Source organism: Limulus polyphemus, unplaced genomic scaffold (genome assembly GCF_000517525.1).
Source record: "Limulus polyphemus unplaced genomic scaffold, Limulus_polyphemus-2.1.2 Scaffold249, whole genome shotgun sequence".
NCBI classification, from domain to species: Eukaryota; Metazoa; Arthropoda; class Merostomata; order Xiphosura; family Limulidae; genus Limulus; species Limulus polyphemus.
This window is the reverse complement of record NW_013665859.1, coordinates 315701-325296: the sequence shown is the minus strand read 5'-3', so window position 1 is coordinate 325296 and position 9596 is coordinate 315701.

Here is a 9596-nt window from a genome sequence, read left to right as displayed (position 1 = left end):
GTTTGGTGTGATGGGGATTCGAACCCGCGACCCTCAGATTGTGAGTCGAGTGCCCTAACCACCTGGCCACGTCGGGCGAAATATAGATCTTGAAAACAGAAAAAAAAATCGCTATAATTCATAACGATTCACGCACTTCACTTACGGTCGCTACCGCTCGCTTGACTCATTTATCTGTTTCTATCTCTATCTTCAATCTATCTGCAATTATCATCTCCGCTTTATTTGCCGGGCTTATATACTAAAATAGAGGGCGCCTAGAAAAGACTAGAGTTGCCAGGAAAAGTCATGACGTGTTACAATATGATTAATATAACAGGCCTGCGAATTTAAACTTCATAAAAGTTTTTTGGTTTTAATAACTGATTTTACATAATTCAGCCGTGGCTGATTTATAAGGGTGCCGTCCCAATCCCACTATTTGGTCAGACAACAAATGGTAGTGGATGAATGGCCTTCATCTAATCTACCAATTTAAAATTAGGGATAGTTAGTGCAGATAGCCCTTGAGTAGATTTACATAAATATCCAAAAACAAAGAGTCTGACACTTGGCATGAATCATTTCCCTACGGATACAATCAATAGCAACAATAAGTCAGTATCGATGACTGAAGGAATATCTGCCTGTGTATTTCGACAGCTAGGACACGTCTTTTCCTACAGAGACTTGCAATCTTCCTTCTCATCAGTGAACTATCATCTTCACTCTAACCACTCTTCAATCATCTTTTCAACTATTTGTTAATTCTCATACCTCATCACACTCGTGCCCCAGTGTGTCGTCTGCTAGCAAATCAAGGCGCTAACATGATAATTAAGGGCTGTGGCATGTGAAAATCGAATAGCGAAGAAGGGTATGCAGAGAAACGAAACGAACCAAAATTATACGAAAAACAATGAAACCAAAAAGAACATGTGTAGATTCGGGGAATCGAGAGATAGACCTTATGGTCAGGCTATGGGGTGCAACTACAAACTTTTGCCCCCCCCCCCACACACACAGATCCACCCGTGTGCATTTTAGATCTTCACGTGATCTAAATTTAACAAAATGCATTTGTTCTATGGTGCTTTACTTTTCAAGCTTCATTTGTCTTTTTTCTACCTCTTAGTTCCCTACAAGGATATGTTTTTAACTACTTGCATTTTCCATTCTTCAAAACGAATCCCACCCAGTAGCTTAGCGGTAAATCTGCGTGCTTACAACAGTAAAGTTCAGGTTTCGATACCCGTCGTGATTAATAACAAACCAGTCAATCAAACTAAACTTTTTTTACCATACTTTACCTTTCATTCAACATCATTATTATTAGATTCTTCCAATATTTATCTTTGCATGATAAATGTTGATCTGTTTTTCTTCTTCTAGATCTATATTACTTATTTTTACTTGTTTTTAATTCTCCATTTACATTTTGATCACCCTCTTCTATTTCGCCGACCAGTCGTAGTTCTCTCACAACTTGCCTTTTGTTTTAGTTATTTCTTTTCCCACATCACACTTTTATTTCTTGCATCAAGTTGCTTCCACATTATTTCTTTTGACATAGCATCTCTTGCGTTGGTTAAGCAGTAAACTTGAGAGCTTATTACGCTAGTATTTGAGGTTTAATCCTTGTGATGAATACAATACAAATATTCTGATATCAGTTTAGTCTTCTCTTCATAACATTTCTGTTTTCCTATCTCGTATTTTTCTAGCATAACTGAAAAACGATATGGAATTAGTGATTTTATTTTCATTGTTTACCATATTATGTTCAACAAAATTTTATTATCTATATATGTTCTGCTCATTTCATATATTTTCGAAAATCATACTGTATGAATATTTTCCCTCCGAATTATTAAATTAATTCACTGCTTCAATTGTTTAATATCTATTTATATTATTGTTCATATCTATTTTTCATAGCAAAGTCACTACTCAACAGTTTCATTTGTCTTTATGTTTTTGTTACAAGATGTAAAAGTATCATATTGATTTTTTTTGTTGCTTTTAAAATGCCGCTTTCGGCTGTTAATGTCTCTTTATTACTGGATACAACAACGTTTAGTTGTCGTGATCGTTGTTTTCAGCTCGTTACCTAACTGTGATTTGACACGCAATACTGAGATGCACAAAGAACGATTTGCAAAGAAAACCACAAATTGTAGTAATCAAGTTAGAATGTAGAAAAGGATTTATGCATTGAGGTTGTCACTATTTCCACGAATTGGTCATTCTGTGAACGCTTGTTGTTTTTTTACTTGTTGTCACTTTACGTGGGAATTGTTCCATACCTTCATGGAATTTCCTTTAAAGGCTACATCAATTTTATTCAGTTAGCTATGTTCTATGGTTTCATTTCATCAGCATAAAGAAGGGAGTCCTGGCGGTCAGCCAGAAAATTAACATTTTATCTTCTTTTATCATAAATTATCATTTGTCTCCTGATGGGACAATGGTAATTTTATGGACTTACAACAATAAAGTGTGGGATTCGATTCCCCGCGATGTACACAGTGGGTAGCCCAAAGTGTCTTTGCTCTCAAACAAACCAATTATCGTTTGTTCTAATGTTGTTTTAACACTGCATAAGAAAGAACACTATGTTAAAAGTGTTTTCAGTATAATAACGAACAAATCATTTTCCTGTTTTTTTTTATTGTTTATTCAGTTTTGATTATCTTTTTGTGCAAGTTGAAGTTATTTCTTTGGAAAATGTCCACATGGAGTTATAACTGTAAGATTACACACACAAGCAAAAATTATATAGTCAACGTCTAACTAATTATTATTATGTAGCGTTTTATCAAAGTTTTCAGCAGAAATACGGGGGTATTCTAAATCTTTTTTTTATTTGTTTTATACAAAGAGCTATCTGTGCATAGCCATTCTTAATGTTGAACTGATAACAAGAAGGATTGTTTGTTTGTTTGTTTTTTATTTCGCGCAAAAAACAAGAAGGAAGGCAACGAGTCAACAGCATTCACCCACAATTCTTGGGTTACTCTTACCTGACCGAATAGTTGGATTTGACCACCATTCTTATGACACACCCACAGCTCGAAAATGTGAAGCCCGACCATTTTTTGAGATAAATTTCCCACAGAGAGCCACATAAGCGGAGCAACTGGAAAAAAAACCAATAATATGAATTAATAATCATGAAAACATTCAAAAATTTAGTGTTCCTAAATAACTAAACAACAAAGGAGAGAGATTTTGAACATACTTTAAAGAAACAAAATATTTTAATTTAGAAAACAATCCTAAATATTTTACAAATTTCTTCATCACAGTGATCAAAATTTGGTTTGAAAACATGAATGTTTGTAGGCTACCGAATGGACTAACATATACAAGTACGATGTAAAAATAATACAATATATATATTGCGAACCGTGGTGTCTTTCCGAGTGTTCGTCTGTCTCCCGTTTACAGCGGCCACTTCCCAAACTGTGTTTGAAAAGCAGCGCACGCAGGCAAAGCTCAACATTCACTTTTGAAATGACAGGAGAACAGGCATGAATAATGTTGATGCCAAATGTTATTTCGCATGTAGAATGTTCTACCCTAAATTATTAGGAATTATTCACATTATCATTCACATTTCAAAATGTGAAGTAACTTAAAGAATAAAAATGTAAATTTACCGTATGTTATTGTTGAGTGGCTCTTAGCATGACTGAAATGCTCAACAACTACTTTTTGCGGTGGGCGGTATAAGTAGCTCAGAGTTTTGACTCTGAGTGAAACCAAGAGTGCAACACAATTAAACTTTTTAAAGTCCATGAAATAACTTAAATTGATAGATTAACTTAAATTTTTCCTGTCATTAAGAACGGGGATGTTTGTTTGTAAATTATATTCAACAGAAGCGGCGCGTGAGTCTTTTGTTCGAATTAGGCTATTCTGTCACGTGCGGGTGGTTGTACAGTTGAGAAGAATCAGTTTGTGTATATACCTTCTTTAGCTCTCTCTCTCTACATATTTTTGAGTTTGTTAGGATATCCTGTGAAGGACAGTATATTTCAGGAAGCTAAGTCTTCTCAAACTTCGTAGATAATCAACTAGCAACAAGTAGGAAAAATAATTAGTGATAATTATTTTATTATTATTGTAAAGTATTATATTATTGGCGGGTTCTTTTGGATTGTTTGGTAAAAATAATACCGAGTACAGTCCAAGTAGCAATAACGAATTCATTTATTTCTTCTTTAACGTTTGCTACTTTCACTTGTAGGCTTAACTTTACAAACAACTAATGGTATGCTTAACACAAAAATACTTGTTAATGTTAAATTTCCTCTCTCTAATCGATCGATAACAAACATATTAACTAACTCACTGTTTAGCATAATACTTGAATTATAGATCACATTAACTAACGTTGAATTGTTTCTCTCATTGACTCACTGAATATTTCACTGATTAACTAACTCACTCACTGCAATTTATATCATTCGTTTTACTACGCGAAACTTCTAGATTTCTAGCTTTCACTAAATTTCCGGATGACGTCATAATACCTTCCCTTTAGTAACAAACATATAAATTAAAATGCTAAAGATATAGCTAAAAACATTGTATAACAAAATCACAATAATCTGTCAAATTGTTTTTCTAGTCAGTGAAATCAGCCAGAAGAGATGAAATGTTGTGATGAGCTCACACGTTAGATAACTGAAAAATTTCCACCCGGACCATGAGAGTATATATATCCAAATTTGAATATTAATTTATGCCCTTCTCTTTCTCTTCAAAATCTGTAGTTAAAGGGTGAAGTTTAAGCACAAGAACGCGCATGCCGTTGAATGAGTGGCTGTTAGAATTAAAATGTTTTGGAAGGTTTGTTTGTTTGTTTTGAATTTCGCGCGAAGCTACATGAGGGCTATCTGCGCTAGCCGTCCCTAATTTAGCAGTGTAAGACTAGAGGGAAGGCAGCTAGTCATCACCACCCACCGCCAACTCTTGGACTACTCTTTTACCAACGAATAGTGGGATTGACCCACGGCTGAAAGGGCGAGCATGTTTGGTGTGACGGGGATTCGAACCCGCGACCCTCGAATTGCAAGTCGAGCGCCCTAACCACCTGGCCATGCCGGGCCAGGAATTGGAAGGTTAGTGTTATTGTTACCTCCGTCACTGAAGGTGGACGGAGGTTATGTTGTCACCCTTAATGGATTTTGACGAAAGTTCGTATACATTTGGACTATGATTCAACTTAGAAGTGTTTAGTTTCCGGAGGTCAAGATCACGGAAATAAAAAAAAAATATCTATCTGTTAACATGGGGACGGATTTTTATATATTTTTGCTCTATAACTCACTCAAAATAATCGGATTTTGATTAAACTTGGTGGACGTATGTAGAATAATATTCCTCATTGTTCTGCCAAAAATGGTCCGTGTGCGTTGATAACAACGGACACATTTTCTTATTTTCTTGAGGACCGAATATGATCAAGGCTGAGTGGCTAAGGTATGCGCTCTACTCTAGTTTTGACCTCTTTTAAGTCTTCTCTGAATATGCTGCTAAGCATTAGTGAAAAAACATCAACATATAATTAGTTAGATGCTAGCTCTACAATTTTAATGTCTCATTCACTGTTGAACAAAACGTATTCATTTGTTGTTGAGTTTTTTTTTTTCTAATGTTTAATGTATAACTGGGTGTTTGTTGTTTTTTTTCTGTTCCCGTAATACTTGCCTGAAAATTAATAGATAATAACTAAATCATAAAGAAAATAAAAACGACTGTAATATGCCAGAAAACATTTGTTTATCGCTATCATAGCTTATCAGGGCATAAAAGTTCTATATAAATGTTTTGGATCAACTAACACAGGTTTAACCACTCCTACCTCACACAACATTTTCGAGGAAAATGTGCCCTTTGTTTAGTTGTGATGTATGGACTACTTCATTTATTTGCTTCACTCTTCCAAGTAAAACAATTGAGCCGTAAATTCGGTGAAATTAGTCTGTTGGAGCGGGATTAGCGAACCAAAAAATAGATTAGGCCTTTACGTCATCTTTTCTTCACTGAAATTTAAGTTTTGGTGAGGAAAATCAAGTGACAAACAAATACAAAGAACATGTACTGTCACACGAATGATCGATTAGTGGTAATTGTGTTGCGTAAGTGTCTCTCTATGGGAGCTTTCTCTTGAGAGTTAAACCTAAAAATAACTCTTTTTATGTTCCTCCATAATTAACAGAATACCTCTCCAAATTTTCAACCAAAGTCCAATAAATTACAGCAGGAGAAACTTTGCAAGTTGTTTTCATGTTTTTGTTTTAGACATTCTTGCTGAACAAAAAAAGCTGTTTTGGGTACAAAGTTATAATTGTTGTTTGTTATTAAGCACAAAGCTATACAAAGGGCTATCTGTGCTTTGTCTACCACGGGTATCGAAACTCGATTTTAAGCAGGATAAGACCGCAGATATAGCACTGTGCCACTGGGGGCCAAAGTTATGGTTCATGTATTCACATTTACAACAGACAAACTAGCCCCACCCCCACACCTCATAGACACCTTTATCCCCGAATAATTCCTAAATGTGAAAACTAGTTGCAGGTGAAATCTATATTGTAGTTATAATTTATTTTGTTTGAAACAATGCGCCACTTGACGCATATATGAATATCATTTTAAGAAATACTGAGCTTTAATTCTTCTTCTTCTATTAAAAATAATAATAGCGACATTATAAAAAGAAAAAACACATCAACATAGGCAACCCCTGTCACATTGTCAGTCCTAGTCACATCAGGAGGCTCTGGTTTTACCTGATAAGAATTAAAAAATATTTACCAAGTTCTCAAACATGTGATTACATTTCTTTATAATTGATTGTTATTTCAATCTAATCATATTGAATAATTTATGCGTGTTTCAACAATCAACATGTATTCAAAAGGAAACAAACTACAGTTGAAATTTAAGGTAAATTGTTTTGTCAAACATTTTTTTCATATACATTTTTATTAACATAACATACAATTACATGTACAGCAATATTGGGAATGTTTTCTTTTTTTATTAAAAAAGTTTTATAGTATAGGATTATAAAATTACCTGAGAAGATTAACAAAGCCACCAGCTTTGAGACAAAGATTGCTGTATATGAGGTGTTATTCTTCATCCGACAGAAATGGCAGGCATTTTAAATGTGGATCCAGTGCAAAACTTTGAGGTGATAGATTTTGCAACTCTTCATCTTTGTATCTCTTGAACAAATCAGCAGAGATGGCAATTTTCACTTGCTTGATAAGCTGTGACTCATTATCTGTTTCTCTTAGCGACAATAAAAATTGATGTTACAAGGGTAGTATCAGTGAAATTGTTGGGTTTGACACATCACATAACATGGTTGTTGTTTTTTTAATAGTTTCAAGCATTACACGGCTTCTTCACAATTACCTAGATCATTCTTTAAGAGAGTCACATATTTTTTATGGCTTTTTTTCTTATGACAGGGCTCATGAGCATAGCAAACACTGTGAGCTGCTGTTCAAGATATCTTTATAACATATATGAGCTGTTCTATCTTGTACTGTGGCAAATAGAGTACTTTCTTTTTGGATTTGACATTTGCAGTACTGCTGCAATGGAAAAAGTTGACAACTTTCCTCACTCGGCTCAGAAGACAAAACATTTGTTCCTCTTGTAATTCTCTCAGAGTTGCTAAATTATTAGTATGTGCCAAATACGTAATATGCATTCCATTGATATATTTAACTGCTGTCCATGTTAGATTCATTGTCTGTCACAACCACAGTTTGCACGGGTCGAGCTATATCCCATTTAGATATAGCAGATTGGAGTACTTTACCAATATTAACACCAGTGTGAGACTCATGTAGTGGTCTTGTTTGGAGAACATAGTTTGCAATCTTCCAGTCATTTGTGGTGAAATGGGCTGTTATAGTGATATAGCTCTCCATTACTTTGGAAGTCCATCCATCTGTGGTAAGACTAAAACTGCTGGCAGTCTTCAAGGTATCTAGAAGTTTTAGTTTAACTTCATTATATAAGTCAGTGTTGAAGTGTTGTCTGCTGGTCTAGTTTAACTTCATTATACAAGTCAGGGATGACCTTATTGCTGAAGTATCGTCTGTTGGGAATGTGGTATTTGAGTTCCAATTCATTAATAAGACCCTTAATTCCAGATTGTTCTACAGTTGAATAGGGCCTGAGATCAGTGGCAGTAAGCGTGCCGATCCATTTCATTATGGCTTGAGCTCAAACTGATGTGTACAGCATCTTCATTTTGAATGTTTCAGACAACTTCAACTGTCCAGAAACTGTTGGAGTTTTATTATCTGTGTTGAGAGAACACCCAAATCTACTGACTGATGCATTACTGATAGTTTCGTGCCAATCGATGGTAGGATGATGATGGCAAATGTGGCTGTTCATGTTTGTTGTGTTTCCTGTGTAGCGTATTTTCGTATGACACAACTTGCATACCGTGCACTGTTAATCTATTTGTTTCACGTTATTGTTATCATAGGTGAATAAAAAGCCAACATTTTTTTCCAAACTGGCAACTTAAACTTGTCTGGTGGAGATGCAATTTCAACATCGTTGGCTGCAGTGATCTTGAAAACTTTTGCAGTAACTAAGGAAATAAGACGAGCCAATCACAGTTGCGGTTGCTTCTTCATTCCCTGCTTTGGCTTTAACAAGCACCCATGATTAGCCAATCAATTATTTGTTTCTACAGCTATGGTGGGGTTTAAGTCTCATTGACTCTTCTGACAAATCGTACTTCATGTTGTATTATAAAAATCGTGATACTGTGGGATTACTACCTATGTGTATCATGAATCATATTAGCTAAAATATTGCAATGCATCAGTGTATCTTTACTCTACTAGTACTTACCATATTTTCTGATTGAGTCGTCACATTAACCACATATTTCTTGCATTCACCATAAATTCTGCATTATATTAGAAAGTGCCCATATCAGTGTCAATTTTCAAGTGCTACAGCACCAGACAGTCAAATAGGAAAAAAAATTGTTAAAATGAACTCCACAATAAACAAGTGTAGCTTGATAACTTGTATTTCATATTCAGGTATGCTGGTAACTGTGAGATAGATATAAGTGTTTGTAAAATACAGGTTCTGGAAACATTATGCAGAATGAGAAATACACAAGTTAAAAACCATCAGTATTGTTACGTCTCCGTTTGTTAATTAATTTTCCGTAACTTCGTTCCGACGAAACTTAAGCGACACAAGTTCTTTCTTAATAAAAACTGGTTTATTCTTTCCAAATATAACTTTACCGATACACTCAACTTCAACAATCGCGCTAAACAAACGCTGTAACGTCTCTCGTGCTCTCTGACTGCAGTTCAATTACTCACTATCTACACACACATTACATTCCCCTCTTTTATATACCAGCCTACCCTATATCTAGTAAGAACTAGAACATTCGCCAAAGTACATGATAGTTCTAGAAACGTTGTGTCACAGTAGTCATGTGACTCGATGACGCAACAGTATGTTGGTTATTGATGTATACAGATGCTCAATCTTCTCTGCTAAGTGCAGAATTAATGAATAAAAATCCGACATTGTTAAAT